This window comes from Rousettus aegyptiacus, unplaced genomic scaffold (assembly GCF_014176215.1).
Source record: "Rousettus aegyptiacus isolate mRouAeg1 unplaced genomic scaffold, mRouAeg1.p scaffold_m13_p_5, whole genome shotgun sequence".
Lineage (NCBI taxonomy): Eukaryota > Metazoa > Chordata > Mammalia > Chiroptera > Pteropodidae > Rousettus > Rousettus aegyptiacus.
Window position 1 is genome coordinate 38,310,915 of NW_023416308.1, and position 20,697 is coordinate 38,331,611.

The 20,697-nt window shown below is 33.7% G+C and overlaps 1 long non-coding RNA gene across 1 annotated transcript; it reads right to left on the reverse strand.

Moving 5' to 3' along the window:
• Positions 1-2,152: 2,152 nt before the first annotated feature.
• LOC107519701 lies at positions 2,153-10,689 on the reverse strand. The gene is made up of 3 exons (XR_004950775.1): positions 10,235-10,689; positions 7,453-7,634; positions 2,153-6,969 (listed from the first exon to the last, which is right to left on the reverse strand). It is a non-coding gene; the product is annotated as an uncharacterized LOC107519701 (long non-coding RNA).
• Positions 10,690-20,697: the final 10,008 nt, after the last annotated feature.

Here is a 20,697-nt window from a genome sequence, read left to right on the forward strand (position 1 = left end):
AAAATAAAAACATGACATATCAAATTTATAAAATAAAATTAAAGCAGCACTAAGAAAGAAATTTATGGTTTTAAATGTTTATGGTAGAAAATAAGAATGGTTTAAAAGCAGTGCTTGCAAATTCCACTGTAAGAAGCTAGAAAAATCAGAAAAAAATGAACCAAAAGTAAGAAGAATACAGAAAAAAATAATAAGTTTAAGAACAGAAATCAATTAAATAGAAAACTGGTAAATAATAAAGAAACATAATGAAAACACAATTGATTTAAGAAAGAATATTAATAAAATTAATAAGCTGCTAGCTATAATAAGCAAGAAAAAAATAGAAATTATCAATATTACAAATGAAAGAATAGATATTAACATAGATCATTCAAGCTTAAGATGAATATTATAAACAAGTTTATGAGGATAAATTTGACAGAAAGAAATGAAAAGTCAGAATAGCTTCATATCCATTAAGGAATGAATTCATAATTTTAAAATGTTCCCACAAAGAAAACTCTAAACTCAGATGGCTTTCTATCAAACAATTAAGAAAAAGATACAAAGTTTTTCAAGAATATAAGAGAAGGGAACACTTCTCAATTACTTTTATGAAGCCACTGTTACCCTGATAAGCAAAACCACTTAAACATATTACAGAAAAAGAAAATTGTAGATTAATACCTCTCATTAGCATAGATATAAAATTCCTTAAGAAAATACTAGCAACCTTAATCCAACAATACATAAAAAGGTGAATACAATACGATTATTTCTTTATTTGAAGAAAAAAACATTTGATTGAGTGATTTGACTAAATTCGACATCTGGTAAAAATAACAATAATAATAATTATAATTATAGTTATTATTATTATAGTAACTACCAGAAAATTTGAAATAGAAAGAAGTTTTCTCAACCTTATAAAGGCTATTTATTTTTTTTAAATATAGTTAACATTATACTTATTTAATTATAAAATATTAAATTATTTTCTCCTGAGATATGGAACCAAGCATGGTTATCTACTCCCACTATTTTTATTTATCCTTATGTCCTAGCCAATACAGTAAGAACATATAAACAAATAAAAGGCATAAGGACTAAAAAAAAAAGAAGCAAATCTGTCTTGAACTGTAGGTGACATGATATATGAAGAAAATACTAAGAAATCTACCAAAACATAACTACTAGAGATAATAAATGAACTTAGTTATTACAGAATTTAATATTTATATATGAAAGTCAATTATATTTCTATACATTAGCAATTAAAAAATAAAAATATAAACCATAAACATATCATTTACAATATCATCAAAAACATGAAATGTTTAGAAATAGTTTAACAAAAAAATTCAAGAGTCCTGGACAGGAAATTATAAAATATTGTTGAGATAAATTAAGGAAGACCAGGTAGACAGAAAGAGATACCATGTTCATGGAATAGAAGGCTCGATGTTGTTAAGCTGACTGTTCTTAAATCATTCTACAGATTACACGATCTCAATATTAAAAACTCATCAGACTTTTAAAAAATAGAAACCGATAAGCTGATTCTATAAGGTATTTATAAATGCAGGGACTTGGAATAGCCATAATAATTTTGAAAAGAATAACATAGTTGGAGGATTTATAATACCTGAGTTTAATTCCTATTATAAAGATACAAAAATCAAGACACTGTGGTATAGGTTTAAATATGTTTAAATATTAACAAATAGATTAATTGAATGGAGCCAAGAGTAGGAAATATAGCCACACACACATGATCTATTATTTTTTGAAAGAAAATTATTTTCAACAAATCATGCTACAGTACTGGCTATCTATATGAAGGAAGGTGGAGAAATTGAAACTCCTTTTCAAATTACACACAAAAGTTAATTTGAGATTGGTTATAGACCTAAACTAGAAAAACCTATAACTCTACAATTCTAGATCTTCTAGAAGAAAACAGAAAAATATGTTAATAATGTGGCGATAAACAAATTTCTTAGATATAACTGGAAAAAGACCAAATATTAAGAAATTAATAAATTGGACATAAATTTATATATCTATCATCCGTCTATCTATCATCTATCTATGTGTGTCATATATATGTCATATATATCACATTTATGACAAAAGATTTGTTTTCAGAATATATAAACAACTCCTTCAATTCAATAATAATAATACAAACAATCAACAAAATGAGTTTAAGGAACTACAAAAATAAAACTATATGAACGGTCAGTTGGCACTCGAAAAAGTGCTCAGTATCATTAGTCATAAGGGAAATGCAAATTTAATTCACAATGAGATACCACTATGCACTCAGTAGAGTGACTAAAAGATTAACCATATCGAATGTTGCTGAGGATGTGGAGTAACTGAAATTTTCATGCATTATTGGTGGAAGCATAAAATGCTACAACTACTTCTAAAATTAATTTGACCATTTATCACAAAATTAAACATATACCTAACCTATTGGTAGCAATTTCACTTCTTTGTATTTACTTAAGAGAAATTAAAATTAATCTATATAAACAGATATGAACATAATACATCATAGCCAAAAGCTAGCTGGTAACAACCACAATGAGCACTAATAGGAAAAATGGAAAAATCAATTATCGTATATCTATATAATGCAATACTACTCAGCCATAGAGGAATGAACTATTGAGGAAAGCAGAACATGAATGTACCTCAAAGACATTTGAGCAAAAGAAGCCAGGACCCAAACTACATAAATTGCATAATTCCAAGTATATTAAGTTATAGAAGAGTCAAAACTAATCTATGGTGCTAGAAAAACAGAACAGTGTTGGCCTCTGGGGTTGGAGTTGTTAATTAATTGGACAGAATTGTGAGGAATCTTTTGTAGGTGATGGAATTGTTCTATTCAGTTAGTTCTGCTATAACTAACTGAATAGTTTTGAAAATGGAAAATTTTCCAGTACAATTGACATATTAGGAGAAAATTGAGCACAATGTGGATTTTCAATTGCCATGTGTGATTCTGTCTGCAAGAAACTTACGTGAATGCAGAAAATTGAATCCAGCTGAATCAAGCTGCATAAGGAAACAGAAATCTCACACACAGGAACACATCTCAAATATCTAGTAACCACCTCAGTTCATCCTGTGTATTATGAATTACAACTGCCTACATTGAGTGTTACATATTTTTGACTCATTTCAGTTAAGCCTTCTTCCTTGACTTCATAATAACTCACAAACTGGAAACCTTCTGATGCCCACTTCTACAAGCAAACTTCAGGCCTTTTTCAGGGTGAAGATTGATATTTATTACAGCTTTTAGGAACTTTTTAATCACCAAACTTGTAAAACTACTCTACTATTTTTATATTAGGCTCCTATTTATTTTTATGTGTCACTGACAAAATGTTTTAATGTTTTGTTCCAGTCTTATTTTTTTTGCGCATGTATGTGTTAAGACTGGTAATGTTTATTGCATGATTTGGCATGGTAATGGTAATTTTTAGGAATGCCGTTACATTGCAGCCGAATTAACTACCTTGTTGGGGTATGGGTTATACAAGTAAATTCGATGACCAAATCTAATCAGATTGTACACCTAAAATCTGTACATTTTCTGATAGGTAAATGATACTTTATTTTTAAAAAATAGTAACATTAGATTAATATTAACACACTTATTTGTTTAAGGTCTACACCTTATGAGTATGTTGGTCCTTGGTTTCTCACGTATTTCATTTTACTTCCCAGTGAGTAGCAAACAACTCACAGGATGTGAGATATTTTCTTATATTTCTAAACTCAACATTATTTATATCTATCATATTCTCTTACTCTGTTTTTGCTACATTAATTCCTACTAATCTTTTAAATTCCAGTTAAAATATCACTTCCTTTAGGAAGTCTTCCTCACTATTATTTACTCCTTAGTCTGATTAAATGCTCCTAATATGTGCTCTCACAGCATTATGTACTCAGCTTTGTCATATTTTTACCACATTTTGTAAGAATTATTTATCATTGCTTTGAGCTAATAGCTCTCACAGTAAGAGTTGTGGGTTTTAACCTTGAATCTTCATTTCTCACTCAGTGATTGGCTGTTTTATACACAAAATGATATTACCTGAAAATTATCTGAATAAATGAATGAATATGCTATTTCTTGAAGTAGTTTATTAGTTTCCTATTCCTAATTAACAAACCAACACAAAATCAATGGCTTAAAACAATACAAATTTATTATACACAGATCAGAGGTAAGAAATTCAAAATGGGTCTCAATAAGCTAAAAACAAGGTGTTAGCATGGCTGTGCTCCTTCTGAAAGCTCTATTAGAGAAGCCATCTACTTACTTTTTCCAGCTTCTAGATGTTTCCCGCATTCCTTGGCTCACACTGTCTTTCCATCTTCAAAACTAGCAATCACATTATTTCAACCCCTGCTTTCTATCACACATCTCCTGCCTCCTTTTTTGACTTATAGAGGCACTTGTTATTACACTAGACCCTCCTATATAATCTCTCTATCGCAAGATCCTTAACTTAATCACATCTACAAAGTCCCTTTTGCCATGCAAGGTAATATTCACAGGTTCCATGTATTAGGAAATGGACCACCTAATACCTCTGGGGCATAACTCTGTCTACCACCACAAGCAAAATACTTGCTTTTTTGCAGTGGTTGTTCAATCTGCCTAAAATACTCTTACTCACGTGTTCACATGCCTAACTTCCTCTTATACCTAAAGTCTTTGCTCAAAAGTTGCATTAATGAGATTCCCTTTATCAAAACTATTTTAAATTACAGCCTGTACCTCTGTTTCTGCTAACATACCTTATAACCCTTATTCTCTTTTCTTCTTTTCCTCATAGTTTATTATCCTTGATTTTTTTTTATTTTACCCAATAGACTATAAACCAATTAATTTTGTCTGTTTTATGTGCTGACATATCCCAAGCATCATGGTTTACATTTTTCAAGTCTATTGTAAGTAAGTAAATTCCTTAGAAATAAAATAATCATGTATTTATAAAATTCAAGCATTGAGAAATTGCAGACTTAAGGACTAGAACTTATCTAAAGTGCTTTAACAAGAGAGCCATTCTAGCAAACATTGTCATGGTGTAAGAATAGCAAGGAACAGTGAGAAAGAAAATGAATAACAAAAGCAGAGTATGTTTCAGACTGGATCAAATAGTAATAGAATTCCTTGGTTAATGTTTGTCTCATCAAAATTGAGAGAGGGTTGAAATTAAATTAACTGATTCATAGATTTAATTATTTATAATTTGTTGGATATACAATAAACTATGTATACATAAATGCTGTCCTCATACCCAGGCGATGTTCCACCATTTTCCAATAATCCTTCCACCATATTCATAAAGTTCTATGTTAAAGAAAACTTTGAAATATTCCTACAGATAACTAAGTATGTATATTCCTAAGAAATGCAGATAATATTATTGTGCTCAGAATAGTCATTTTAAACAATATTTCTTACAGAACAAGGCCTTTAAAAGGCATGCTATGTGAATGCCACATATTACAAGTCATATGTGTGTATGTATATTTGTGTATGCATAGTAAACACAGGTCTTATTGATTATGATTATAGTATATTTAGAGTAGATCTTTCTGGCCTAGAGCAAACTGAAAATGTAGTTTATCTAATAAAAACTTTAAAGCATAGGCATGAGTATCTAATTGTTATAAGCTTAAAAACCGAGCTGAACTATAGGCATAGACAAAGAAAGCAAAATCTTTCTCTTGATTTTCTCATTGCAAAACTGAAGCAAGTGGGTTCTTTCAAAATGTTTTTGTTATACAATAATAAGTGACAAAAGGAAAATAAACAAAGAATAGAGGAATATAAACAACATGGCTTAAAAATTAGAGGGTTCTGATTGTATCATGGCTTATTTCTCTGCTATCTGAAAGCTGTTTCAAAATAATTACATTCTATAGGCTTGTGGGCAGGCAAAACTTTACAAGTACCTAACCTATGTCTCTCAAATCTTAGTTTCCAACCTATTTCTTTGCACCTTTTTGTTTTTTACAAATAGCACACTGTTGCGCTTAAGAAAAATGCGATAGCATCACAGACAGATAAGAAAGGAGCCCATATGATGAACAGTTCAGGTATTACCATGTTATAAGTTATTGTATTATATATTTCCTCAGGTATTACCATGTTTTATAAGATCTTGTCAGCTTAGACTTGGTTAATTAGTTCAGGGATAGGCATGAGCCAAATTAGGAAAGGAGGAAGGAGAATCCTTCCATAAGATTTGTAAATACAAAAGGGAACTTGCCTGAGATCACTGAAGCCCTGAAATGGAAACTTGGGAGATGTTAGTGGCAATGTTTGCTGGGTGAAAAAAAGCCAGTGTCAATGTAAGACCATGAAGCACGAAGGGAAGATGGAGAATTCTCAAATAATTTGGACCCTGAAGTTTGGTTGTTCATGAAGTCCAGTTGCACACTTGACCTTCTACCAGCTTGGTCACTCAAATGTTCCCTTTAATTGTTCAATGACCTTGTGTTAGTTTCCTAGAATTATTGTGACAAATTACTACAATTTGAGTGATTTAAAACAACAGAAATGTATTTTCTCACAATTATGGAAGCCAGAAGTCTACCAGAATTAAGATGTTGGCCAGGTTGTCTTCTTCCGGAGACTCTGACAAATAATTCATTCCATGACCACCTCCTAGCTTCTGCCAGCTACTTCGCAATACTTGATATTCATTGTCTCTGTAGATTCATCACTCCAATCTCTGCCTCTGTTTTCACATGACATTCCCCTCTTTGTGTATCTATGTCTTTCTCTCCTTCTTTTTTCTTACAAGAAAGTTTTTTTGGACTTAGAGCCCACTTTTATCCAGAATGATCTCCTCTTCAGATCCTTAGCTTAATTACATCTTCAAAGACCAGTTTTGCAAATAAGGCCACATCCATAGGTTCTGGGTGAACATATCTTTGGCGGGGCTGTTAGAAAACGTCAGAAACAGAGAATCTCAAATTGTAGCAGTAACTAGCTTTAAGATTTAAAGATGCCATCTCAATAATGTGTGTGTGTGTGCATGTATGTGTATATATGTATATACACACACACACACACACATATATATATACTAGAGACTTTGTAATTTATATATATATAAAGTGTAATAATATATATATAAATTACACTTTCCCTACTGCCACCACTGCCCATATTTTTCTTTCTGTAAGGTCATTTTGACATTTAAAAAATACAACAATATACTTTTTAAATAACATTGAATTTATTTTAATTTTTTTAAGTTTATTGGGGTAACATTGGTTAATACAATTATATAATTTTCAGGTGCACATTATAATTTGACATCTATCTATTTTATTGTGTGATTACTACCCAGAGTTCAGTTTCCTTCAGTTAATATTGAATTTAAAAACATGTAAATATACTCATAAATATTTTAGATTTACCTTTATTTGTGTCATGAAAATAAGCAAGATGTCATCAGGTAATCTCAATTTTCTTAGTTCAAATGATGCTAGTGACAAAGAACTGTAGATAAGATTTTTTTAAATGTCCATTTATGACTTCCATGGAGAGTTGAAATTCCATTTATGCTTTGGTAATTGCTCCAGGACTCGTATTATGACACCTGGAAAAAGAATGGTTTACTGGAGAGTTTAATGTCTAGATACACATAAGTGGGTGTTTGGTGTGTTATTATTTTTATCAGTAACAAAGGAGAAGAAATGGGTTGGTGTTTAGTGTTTTAACTAATATAAATTACCTTCTTTTCCAAGGAAATGTTCCCTATTATGTGAAGTCAATTTTCATGTAACCAGTCACTTGTTAGGGTAACAAATTTACCTCACCCTGGAATCTCAAATAAAAAGTCAATTGTAATGCTACTGTATACTGGTTTTATGTTTACTAGCAGCTGTCTTCAAAACTTCAGGACTGCAGAGTAAAACTATTACACTGGTGTTTAAAAAAATCCCCATAACAAAAATACAAAGTCTCTAGTTTTTGAGAGGTGTTTTACTGGGAAAATACTAAAGGATGAATGCAATAAAAAAGAAAACCATGCCTTCCACTCAATATAATCTTATGGATATTCTTCAACTTCCAGACTCATTACTGAGGAGGTATTGTTTTACTTTATAATGGCTATCCATAAGATTTAAACTTTGCTTTTGTGTTTTGATCCTCTCATGAGGCAATTTCCCATTGCATACTATATTAGAAATAGAGTTTGAATTTAAACAAGAACCAACCTTGAGCCTGTCATATAACTCTTATGCCAGAAAATAATATAGCATCTTCGAAAATGCATAAAATGGTACCTCATTCTCAGTACCCCACATGCTAAATTGTAATCAGTCTCTTATGTTTTATAGTGTATGATTTAGTTCTGTTTTAACAAAGGAAATAAAAAAAAACCAAGTAAAATATCTGTTTGGTGCAAATATATATATATATATATATATATATATATATATATATATATAAAGATTTTATAGAGTAACAAAAATGTTATAAACACATGATGGTAGATTTGTTTGGGGTAGTTAATTACTTCCTTGTTAATGCCCGAAAGAACTTAGAAGGTTCTTTAACAGCTCACTTTTGGCTGTTAATTTATTCTTTTTATATAAAGAGTCATAGATTATTTTTTTCTAAAAACAAAAAACACACTTTTTCTTGTGGGTTATGATTCTGATTTTATAATTTTCTACTTTTAAACTGAATTGATCTTTTTTAATGATAGTCATGCCCTTAATTCGAAGTGTATTAACAGTCCACTATTACAAATTTCATAAAGACATATGTGAACATTTAACAGGCTTTGGGAGACATTTCCAGTTTAGGATATCTAGATGAATTTTTTTTTTCTTGGACATTATCTTGTACCAGTAATAGTCAGATAAAATATTTCTCATGTCTGTGAGCGTTTAGGATTTCTTTCGTGTGCCTATATATTTTTTTCCGCCCATAAAGGGAAGTGATGTGCATTGGGGGTGGGCAAAAGAAAAATGACAAGAGGCAAAAACTTTGCTGCTGTAGGATCAAATTCCAAGCAGAATTCTTTCATACACTTTCATTTCTGTGAAGATGCAGTGTGGTGTTCGTTTTCACTGTATCTGTTCGCTTAATTGTTTCTGCCTGTTCATTTTCCTTCTTCAGTGAAAACATTAGCCTAAGGGACGTTTGAAAATCAAAAGGTAAAGTAAGCTTGAAGTTTAACAGGAAATGAATAGTGGTGTTGCTGCAATATTAAAGTAAAAGTTTAGAACCAATAGGAAAAGCCATAATTCTAAACTCAGTATGTCTTTTCTCCTTTTTTTTGCTCCTCCAAATGTCATGATTAAAGAAAAACATTCTATCGTATCTACATTTTTATATGACTAGGGTGTATAAAGGATGATGGAAATATGCATTTTTGGAATTTATCTTAGATGCAATGAAAATTAAGAGATTTTGTTACTATATAGTAATAAAATCCAAGACAGATTTCCTGACAGCTGTAATTATTTAATTATTTTAGAATTATCCCTCTCCACCCCCAAACCCCTCTTTCCAGAATTATCCAGATAATTAAGGAAGTGGTGAGAAGGTAAGAATCTGAACCATCTCAAAATGAAAACTGACCATATAATTATTCAACTTTATTTCAATGTAAAAATATAAATTCAATGTCTCCTTGAGCGCTAGAGAAGTTTGACATCTAGTAGAGAAGTTGTCTTCAGACAGAATAGAACTTGAACTTCAGAAGTTCCTTATCCTCAACTTTGTTGCCCAATTATACTCAAGGTGGAATGGCTTAATTGCAACGAGCATCAGTTATGCTTAGTGCTGATGTTTTACCAAATCAAGATGAAGTGTCATTATTATTCAACTTCTCTCTGATCACTGAGACAAAAGATCAAGCAGATATTCAAACATCAAGTTCAGAAGATCACAACTTGAAATACTTCCTATTTTACAACTGCTTTTTCTACCTTAACAAGGAAATAAAATAATTCGAGAAGAGCTAAGCAAAATAATAAGTAGAGCAAAGTCATTTAAAATGGCCTACCAGACACAGATATTTCAAGAGTGGAGTAATGAGGTGGATTATATCACATTTTAAAAAAATACTTTAAAAAATTTGGAATGTAAACATATAAAATTTATTAGACCACTTATTTTCTAATATAATTTGAATTAATTCGAATGGCCATGATGAGGAATAGTCAAAGAACAAGTAATTACCTTTTCCCGCCTTTGAAGAAAAATGGATTTTGGATGGCATGAAGAGTAATCATGATTTTATATTCCAATTATCTGATGGAAAGATAGCCATATTTTTGTATTATTTGTTAATGCTATATTTCATAGACATTGCACACTTAGAGAAGTCATTTAATCAAAAGTTCCATTCAATTATTGATTATGCATCACACTAATTAGTTTTAAGAATAGCAGGACAAAAGAACTGTTAATGATAAAACACAATTTTAGAAAGATGTGGTTCATTTAACTGCCTTTAAAATAATCATCCTCTATAGGGAATATAATCTTTTGCCTATTCCTATTACTGGAATAGAAGCAATGTTTGTGGTACAGAGGCGGGGGTGCAACATTAACTGTAAGTTTGAAATGGGAAAGCAAGGCAAATGAACAAATTGCAAGTTAAATATTTTGGGGGGAGGGGATATATTTTTACAGGTATCTATTATTGTTGTTATAAGTAATAAATAATGCTAAATAAAACATGTAACTAAATGGGCATTAAAGATCTTTTACAAACATAGAAGAAAAGAAAACCTTTTTTTCCCCTTCTATTCTGCAGACTGCAGGCATTTTCCTCTTCCTCTGTCAAGTGTAATTCTTTCTTGATGAATGACAAGGCAGGATAATAGGCTGTGGTCACCATGGCAACCAGACAGCAGCACTGTGTGCCTAGCATTTTTTCATCTGAAAATGAAACCAGAAGCAAAGAAAAGCTGAAAATGTGACCAACAGATTAACCAATACAAAAAGAGAACAGAAAGAAAGAAAAAGGAACAAAAAGGCAAGTTAGATTACAAGCAATTAAAATTACAGTACCTGGTCTCTCTCTCTCTCTCTCTCTTTCTCTCTCTCTCTCTCTCTCTCTCTCTCTCTCTCTCTCTCTCTCTCTCACACACACACACACACACACACACGCACACACACACACACACTGAGTAGATATTTTACAATTCTGTTTTATAAATATGCAACAATGTTTTATTTTTACTTCTTAAAGTGTCTTGTTTTTGAAATCTAGGAATAACTGAGTTTAAAAGAAGCATTTAATTTCCCTAGACATTGCAATTATTAAGCTTTATGTTTTGAGTTTGTAATAAATTTCTAAATTCTATTTTCCTCTGGTGCCATCCCTGAACTATTGGGAGACCAAGAGTTTAATGTGCAACAGCTTTATCTGGGGGTGGGATTGGTGGGGAGAGTGAGGGGAAAAAAGTGATCTACAGGTGCGAAACAAGAGGATAACTCTATATTAACACTTGGGGATTTTATAAACTCTATACGCGATGTTTACTCAGTGATCATAGCTGCTCTTCTATTGAGTTAAAAGAAAGCTGAAATTCTCTGCTATATTCTCATTCCTAACACTGTGTATTCTGCCCATATAATTTCCATTCATTTGCTGATCTCCAAACCTTTATGGCAGCTTTCCTTTTAGATGGTCTCTGTTTCTTCTGAACACAAATATAAGAAAAAAACAGACATAAAAGAGGATATTTGCTCCTTTGCACTGGATAGTTGTTGGAGGTAAAGAACACTGAGCTGGAAGCCAGAGGACAGGAGTCCTGTGATCAGCTCGGCTTTGCAACCTCAGACCATTAACACAGGAGAGCAAACAAACAGGCCGTGGAGTCAGTATACTAAGAGTTTGAACCATAACTCTGACCTTTGGGTAATAGGGTATCAACAGCTATTAAGAATGAGCCAGGGTTTTTAATCTCTCTGAGCTTCAGTATTTTTTACCTCTAAAATGGGCAGATCTTACCTACTTCATGGGACTTTATTCATCTGTCGAAAATATTTGGAATATAGTAGGAGTCAGTTTAATATTCCTTCTTCCTGCAATCAAAACTCCCTCAGTTTTCTGACCCATGGAGTAGAAATGTCTGTAGTGTGTGTGTGTGTGTGTGTGTGTGTGTGTGTGTGTGTGTGTGTGTGTGAGTGTGAGAATGGGAGAGAGAGAGAGAGGGAGAGTGGGAGAGAGAGAGAGAGAGAGAGAGAGAGAGAGAGAGAGAGAGAGAATGTATAGATAACCACTTGTTTCAGAAGGATGTAGACCAAATAAGTTACTTTATGTGAAATACTTTGAAAGTATGAGATGCTCATGAAAAAGGAAGGTGTTATTCTGAGATGTTGAGAAACTTCTTTTCCAGGAGAATCCTAAAGAAAGGTATCTAACTCTGACCTGTCCTGAGGCAGAGAGATAGACTGACCAGCTAAACACCAAGGGCTCCTATCTCAGGAACCCCCTCTTGTGAACAAGAAGATTGAAATGTAGGAGGCCTACAAAACCAGTCCACAGAATTTACCTGGGACATTGGGGCGTCCGAGAGCTGACATGTATCCAATGTGTCAGCTCAGAGCGCTTCCTCCAGCATGCTCAGTGGTTGCACTGGCCACCCACAGCAAGCCTCAATAAATCCTTCTTTTGTCCCCATTTCCCCCAACACACACAAAGGCAAAGTAAACAGTTGGATCAAAGATTTTAATGTGCTTTGTACTGTTTTATTTGAAAAGATCAGGTCTGATATTTGAGAGGAAGAGTCCATCTGGCTGAGCTGAGCTCAAGAAGCCTCAAACAAATTGTAAAAAATTCCAGGGCATAAACTCCTCTCATGGCCCACACCCTGATGCTGCCATCGTCAAAGTACCATCCGTACCATGCTAACTGGCTTTCTCTGATCACTCATACAAAGGGAAATTATTGTATTAAAACTGACCCTCTTTACAAGCTTTTCCTAGAATTTATTCGCATCTATGTTTCCCATAATTATTGCCAGTTCTGTCTAAGTCTCTGTTGTTCTGGAATTTTATACACACACACACACACACACACACACACACACACACATTTTGTATTTCCAATGATAGATATCATAGTGCATTATATACCATTAGGACCCTGAGTTCAAATGGACTCTTCAGTAATTTTAAGTAAAACAGAGGAGTAAAGATTTGAGGGAAGAGAACAATTGCTTCATTAAACGTGTATATATATATATTTTTAATTTAAGACTTGCACTTTTTGCCACCTATGGTATGTAAAGAAGGGTCACACTGATTACATTTCCTCCATCACACTTATCATACTTGATGTTATTATTCATACAGTTATCTGTTCTTGCTTGATTGTGGCCTCTTTACAGGCAGCTGCCATGTTTACCTTGATTTCCTCAGGGCTTAACAGAGTGCTTAGCTCATATTGGGCATTTAATAAATATTTGTTAATCAAATGATGAGCTTGAAGTCAGACATATCTATATTTTTATTATAGTTCTACTACTTATTAGTTGTGATTGCGGGCATCTTTACTTTTCTGAACCTAATTTCTTATCTGTAAAATGAGATAATAATTCTTCATATAATTGTCATGACTATTAAATAAGACATGTTTGAAAATGTATAATTCCTGGCATAACATAGTAGATATGCAATAGCTACTAGTTTTCTCCTTTTTAATTCAATACCTTTTGTTGCATTTTTAAGTCCATTGCTTGCCATTCCAAAAAGTCCTTTTTGATAATCTTTGGAAGCTCATACAATGGTGATAGAAAAAGTACAGGTTCCTAAAAGGTTCATCACCCAGAAAATGGTTATGTCGACCTATTCCAATGATTATGTCTTTTGCAAGTGCAGAAGAGTGAACAACATCCATAATTTGCTAGAATAAGGAAGGTTGAATTTGATTGGAAATACCAAGTTGAAAGTGAAAAAAAAGAAGACAAATGCTTGGAGTTGGCAGCAGATGAGGGACCAAACATGAATGTACCACAGCAGAGCCATTAATCCTCAGGATGACCACCTGTGTTTGAGCATCTGGAGAAAAAAATCACAGACCACAGAATTAGTCTGAGGGACAGAACAAGTAAGATACACACAGTATTACCTGAGATAAAAGAGTGAACTGACATTCAGGCAACAGTTGTTAAACACCTATTGTATTTGGCACAATGATTAGGTGCATTCACATATGTATATCTCTTGATTTAGTAAGCAATAGCACAGAAGTAAAACACAGGCTCAAGATTCAGACTGTCAGGGCTTCTATCCAGACTTTTCCACTTAATAGTTTCATGACAAGGCACATTACTTAAATTCTCTTATCAGTTTCCTTACCTGTTAAAATAACAATAGTATCCACCTTACAAAATTTTTCGTGATCATTAAATGATTCGGTATATAAGAGCACTTAATATAAGGCATGCACATAGAAAGTACTCAGTAAATTTTAACTGCTGTGTTTTGATTTGTACTCACTCATTCTTTTGATTTTTTTTAAGTTAAGAGAGGTTGTAAACTTATAACAGAAAAGAATTCAGAAAATATGGGTCTAAAAATCAGTTATTGCATGACTCAGTTTCCTCCTCTGGAAATAGAAATAAGAAGACCTGGTTCAAAAGATGTATCATTAGCAGTCTATTCATTAAGAGACAAAGATTAAGTGTGTCCATTGAGACCACATAGGTGATAAGCAGAGTTTCAAACTGTATATAATTAGTATAAGAGAAATTTAGCAGCTGACCCCAAGCCAAGGCATCAGGGGTTAGACGCCAGGTCCCCTGACACTGAGACAGGACAGTGACACAATAATCAGAGATGAGAGTTGCCACAATCAGCACAATAGCCAACTTAACCCTAAGACACATTGATGTCAAGTTAATCTTTCAAATGCACAATCAGATAAGATCATCATGCTCATAGACTGGAAATCATTTTGCACTGGCCTAAGATTAAAAATCTAAGCTCCTACGATGCACGTGCAAGTTCTTCTAGGAACTTCCTTCAGTCTTCACTTTCGGCTTTATCTCCCTTTAGAAATTACTAAAATTCTATCTCCTATACATTCGCATGGCATTCAAGAGATGGAGACACTAACTTTGGGTCTCACTCTTCACTCCATCTAGAACATTATTCCTTTCCATTTCTACCTGTCCAAGTTATCCATTATCTTTGAGTCTTCTGTAAAACAGTCCCTAGGCCTTCAAGCTGTAAGTGCTCTCTAGCATTCTTGGGTACTTAGTAGTCTCTACTTTGTATTAGAATCATTTATGTATCTGCCTCTTATCCCTAAACAATTACAAGTTCTTTCAGTGGGCAGAGTATTTAACTTTTTCAATCTCGTTTGCTTGAAAAAGGGTTTAAACATAGTAGTCAAACAATATTATCCGTTATTTCTTGGATACCTATATTGAATGAATGAATGAATGAATGAATGAATGAATGAATGAATAGATAGATAGATAGATAGATAGATAGATAAATAAATAAATAAGATTGAGTGAAGGAAAAAGCAGGTAAATATGTAAATCTCTTACTTACAGCAAGGTTTAGTTTTATAAAAAAGCAAAGCTGATCATTGACCTTAGAAGTCATAATAATAATGATAACCATGAATTAACATTTATTAATACCTATTATAAGCTAGGCATTGAATGAAGAAGTAGAGATGCAGTGGTGAGTGAACCATACAAAATTCTACCTTCTGGAGCTCACAGTCTTATGGAAAGGACATACATTTATGAAATTATCACCCAAATATATAATTTTAAACCATTAACAGTTAGAACACATTACAGCAAGTTACCAGAACACAAATAAAGGAACAGGAACTAATTGGGGTTAGGTCAGGGAAACCTTACTTGAGGAATCGATGTTTCTATTCAGATTTAAATGATGATAGCAGTTGATCATGGGCAGACTAGTGGCTTGACAGCAGAGGACTGAATAGAATGGCTATTTAAAGGTATTTCTACCCTGCAATCAGATGTTTGTAGGACTGTATGAAGATCACAAGCGATCTAGCATTAGTGCTAATAATTCTGAGTGTATGTTAAAAACAAAGTAGGCAGACACTAAGAACTATGGTCCAGAGAATAACATGATAAAGGAAGAGAGTGACATAATCAAGAGGAAAATAAATAGCTCAACAAATAAATAATGAACCTGAATAAGCAAAAAAATAAACACAATGGAAAAAGAAGGAAATGATTAGTATATCATCAATCTCCATCCCTGAGGCCTCAAATAAATATTATAAACATTTAATGTATAAATTGTTTTTTGTTTGTTTGCTATTAAACTTTTTGCATTTAAAGAATTAAAGAATTTAATTGAAGGAAATCCTAATTTGGCTTTTCATGAGAATATGCATGCCTATTTCTAGTACCTGTGTCAATGTAATGTTATCACTGTTTTGGATGTATGGGGTGATAAGAAGGGAAGAAGAGTAGGGATTAAATGAAATTAAATGTAAAGGGTTGAACTCAGTCTCTTTGTGCTTCTGGTTCTGTTTGGATATCTATTTGTAAACATAGTTCCAGTTGAGTTTGTGAAAATAAATGAAGTGGCTAAAAATTACTTTTGGAAAAGTGGGAGAAGGCAGGAGAAGTTGTATGGATAATCTCTAAGGACCAAGCCAGTAGTCAAAATTCGCAAGAACTAAAAGGGCAAAGGGTGAAGGTGCATTAAGAACTCTAAGGCACTGTAGTAGTAACTGTTCATTATCCATAGTGAACTTCTTTATACACAAAATGATGTATCTGAGAGATACCATGTACATTCCAAAAACTAACATATTTTCTATACCCTCCTGTGTGGGGAGGAGTGACCTATTCTAGCTTTGCCAACACAGCAATGATAGTAATGCTTAATGGGAGAGAAAAAACCTGTTTTCTGGGACATTGCCATTTAAACTTCAGTAGTGTTAGATCTGAAGGCAAGTGGAAGAAACTGAGTATTCAGATTACTGAGAGCAAAGAGTGTAGAAAGCTAAAGTTGTGGGTACAAAAGAAAAATAAACTTCCTCTGCTTGCTGCTTTTTCCCAGGCAAGTTGTGGTTAGAAACATGAATAAAAATTATTTAACCTGGGTACCCCCTTTACTCTACAAATCTGCTTTGGTGTCAGAAAAACTGATCATGGGAGAATTCTCTAGAATGCTAAGTCTTTTCAGTATTCAAGATATCTTTATTAAAACACAAATACCCATGGGAAGAATCCATCTTATTAAATAATGTCTTAATCTATCAGTTATTTTCTAATAGGTACAGAGAGCTGAGCCTAAGGCCCTAAAAGGAGGAGCTATGTGACAGAGCTAAGGGCTGGGAACAGGCACTACTGAGTAAAATAACGCTGGATAAAATTCTGTTCAACTGCACAAGGGAGGTTCTACCAGGGTTACAATTGTACAAGAGCCTTTGTTGGCTACAGATAAATAATTCTTGGCCTAACACAAAGACACTGTAAACGCAAACACTTTGTTCATAGAAGAGCGACTTGCATCAGTTATACAATAAAAATAAAAAAATATGCACATATTTTTAGCATTTGATCTTTAGTATTCGTGTACCTTCACATGGCCAAGTATTGAGCCAGATCAAGAAAAACTGTTTATAAGCTACATACACAAAAAGCATGCAAGGCATCCTCACTGCAAACATAAATAATTCATGCCATGTTTTTGTGAATGAGCATTACTGACTAGATATGAGACCATAAGCAAATCAGCCATTTAGAACACAGAAATGTCTTGATCCCAACTAGTCATACACTCAATAAATGCCATTCTTTCAAGCTTGATAACAAAATTTTGAAAGTTCTGGAAAACAGAACTTTATAAACAAAAAAAAATGTTGAAAACGTGAATTACTTTCTCATAGTTTTCAGCTAATAATAAAACTATAATCATTGAAAAAATCTTAAAGAATGCAAGATGATGTATAGGATTGAAAAATAGAAATAAGCTATATTTAAAAAGGCAAAAATGTATGAGTTCAGATTTCTGGTTAAGATAGTGGAGAAGTAAATGTTGTGCTTGCCTCCTCTCATGATTACATCGAAATTATAACTAAACTGTAGAACAGTTATTTTTGAGAATCATCTGAAATCTAGCTAAGCAGAAATCCTACAACCAACAACATATAGAAGAAGCCACCTTGAGACTAGTAAGAGGAACAGAGACATGGAACAAGTTGGACCCCCACCATGTGGTGATTAAGGATTGGGAGGGACATCTAGGCTGTGGAGGTCCCCTGAAGGAGCAAGGGGTCCCAGCACCAAACCAGGTTCCCCATTCCAGGGTTCCAGTGTTAAGAAGAGAAGTACCTATTACTTCTGACTGTGAAAACCATTGGAGATTACAGCTGAGATGGAGGATGGCTGGAGTCCCAGGTGTTCCTCTTAAAGGACCCATGTTCAGAATACCACTGAAGGACTCACTCACTCTGTGTTCCACCACTAGGGCAGCAGCTTGAAAGGGCCAGAAACATACTAGGAGAAACTTAATTGACTGGCTTAGTTCTGGCAGAATCCACTGTTTCTTTTATGAGCCCTCCCCACCCCACTTGGCATGATATAGACAGGCACTATATTTGAGTCTCTATCAATATAGCCAGTACTGGTCGCCCTGCCTTGGTGATTCCATGAGACCCTTCCCCACCCGTATTATGGGCCCACCTAATCTAATTCCAGTGGCTTTTCTATTTAATGGCCTGCACTGGCTAAGTCTGCAGACTTTCCTACAATCTCTCAAAGGTTCATAAACTGCAAACAAGCAACACTTGGCTTCGATGTGCCCCATGACTTTTGCTGAGCAGCTCCAAGCCCAGCACTAGCAGCAGCCAGCTTCAGTTCATGGCTTGGTTTTTTGAGACACCTCCAAGTCCAGTATGGGTGATAACTATCTATGGATTGCTTGGTGGCTCGTGCCAGGTGACCCTGGGCATGGGGCAGGCTGTGGCTGAACTTGGCCTGTGGCTTCACAGCTATGCAAAGCACCACCTGAGGCCACATCCAAGGATGACACACTCAAAGGGCAGCCTGGGAAGGTACCATAGCCTTGCTAAAGTAAATCTGGCCCATAGAGGCAGCCCATGCACAACAGCTCCTTCATTCTACTTACAGCCAGTCCTCATGACCAATAAACTGAGGGGGGTCAACCCTTCTCACTGACATGCAGAAAACAACCAAGACTCAACTACAACAGGAGAGCACACATAAATCATACAAGGGACACACCTGGAGAACCCAGTTAAGGTGACCAGGAAAGACTGTATCACTGGGCTCCACAGGACACTTACTACATAAGGCCACTCTACTAACACCAAGAGACATAGTAGTACTACTTAATATGTAGAAAAAAGATACAGAGAGGCAGCCAAAATGGGGAGACAAAAAAACATGTCCCAAAAGAAAGAACAGAACAAAGCTCCAGAAAAAGAACTAAGGTGAAAACGAGCATGCGGAGTTCAAAAAAGTGGTTATAAGGATGCTCAAAGAACTTAGAGGAAGAGTAAATTAACTCAGTGAGAACTTTAACAAAGAGATAAGAAGCACAATAAAAGAGACAGAAAACATAAAACAGAACCAGTCAAAAATAAAGAATACGATAATTGAAATGAAGTATACCTTAGGGAAAATCAACAGTAGATTAGATGAAGCAGAGGATCTGATCAGCAATTTGGAATATAAGGTAGGAGAAAATATCCCATTAGACCAACAACAAGAAAAAAGGACCTAAAAAAATGAAGATAGTTTAAGCATACCAACATTCTCATCATAATGGTACCAGAAGGAGAAGAGAGAGAGCAAGGAATTGAAAACCTATTTCAAGAAATAATTATGGAAAACTTTTCTAACCTGGTGAAGGAAATAGACATACAAGCTCAGGAAGTACAGAGAGTCCCAAGCAAGATGGATCTAAAGAGGCCCATGCCAAGACACATCATAATTGAAATGCCAAAGATTAAAGACAAGCAGAAAATCTTAAAAGCAGCAAGAAAAAAGCAATTAGTTACCTACAATGAAGCTCCCATAAGAATGTCATCTGATTTCTCAACAGAAATTGGCAGAAAATATTTAAAGTGATGAAAAGCGAGGACCAAAAACCAAGATTACTCTATACAGTAAAGCTAACATTTAAAATAGCAGGGCAGATAAAGAGCTTCCCACACAAGAAAAAGCTAAGGGAGTTTATCACCACAAATCAGTATTACAAGAAATGTTAAAGAAATTTCTTTAAGAAAGAGAAAAATAAGAAAAAATATTAAAAATATGAATAATAAATGGCAATAACTACATATATATCAATAATTACTTTAAATTTAAATGGATTAAATGCTTTAATCAAAAAATAGATTGGCTGAGTGGATAATAAAACAAGACTCTTACATGTGTTGCCTATAATAGACTTGCTTGAGATTGAAAAACGAACACAGACTAAATGCAAAGGCATTAAAAAGATATTTCACAAAAATGGGAACTAAAAAAAATAAAGAAGTAGCTATGGTAGCAATACTTATGCACAGACAAAATAGACTTTAAAACAAAGGCTATCACTAGAGATAAGGAAGGACCCAGTAATTCCACTACTGTGTATTTATCTGAAGAAATCCAAAACACAACTTTGAAAGGACATATGAATCCATATGTTCATTGCAGTATTATTAC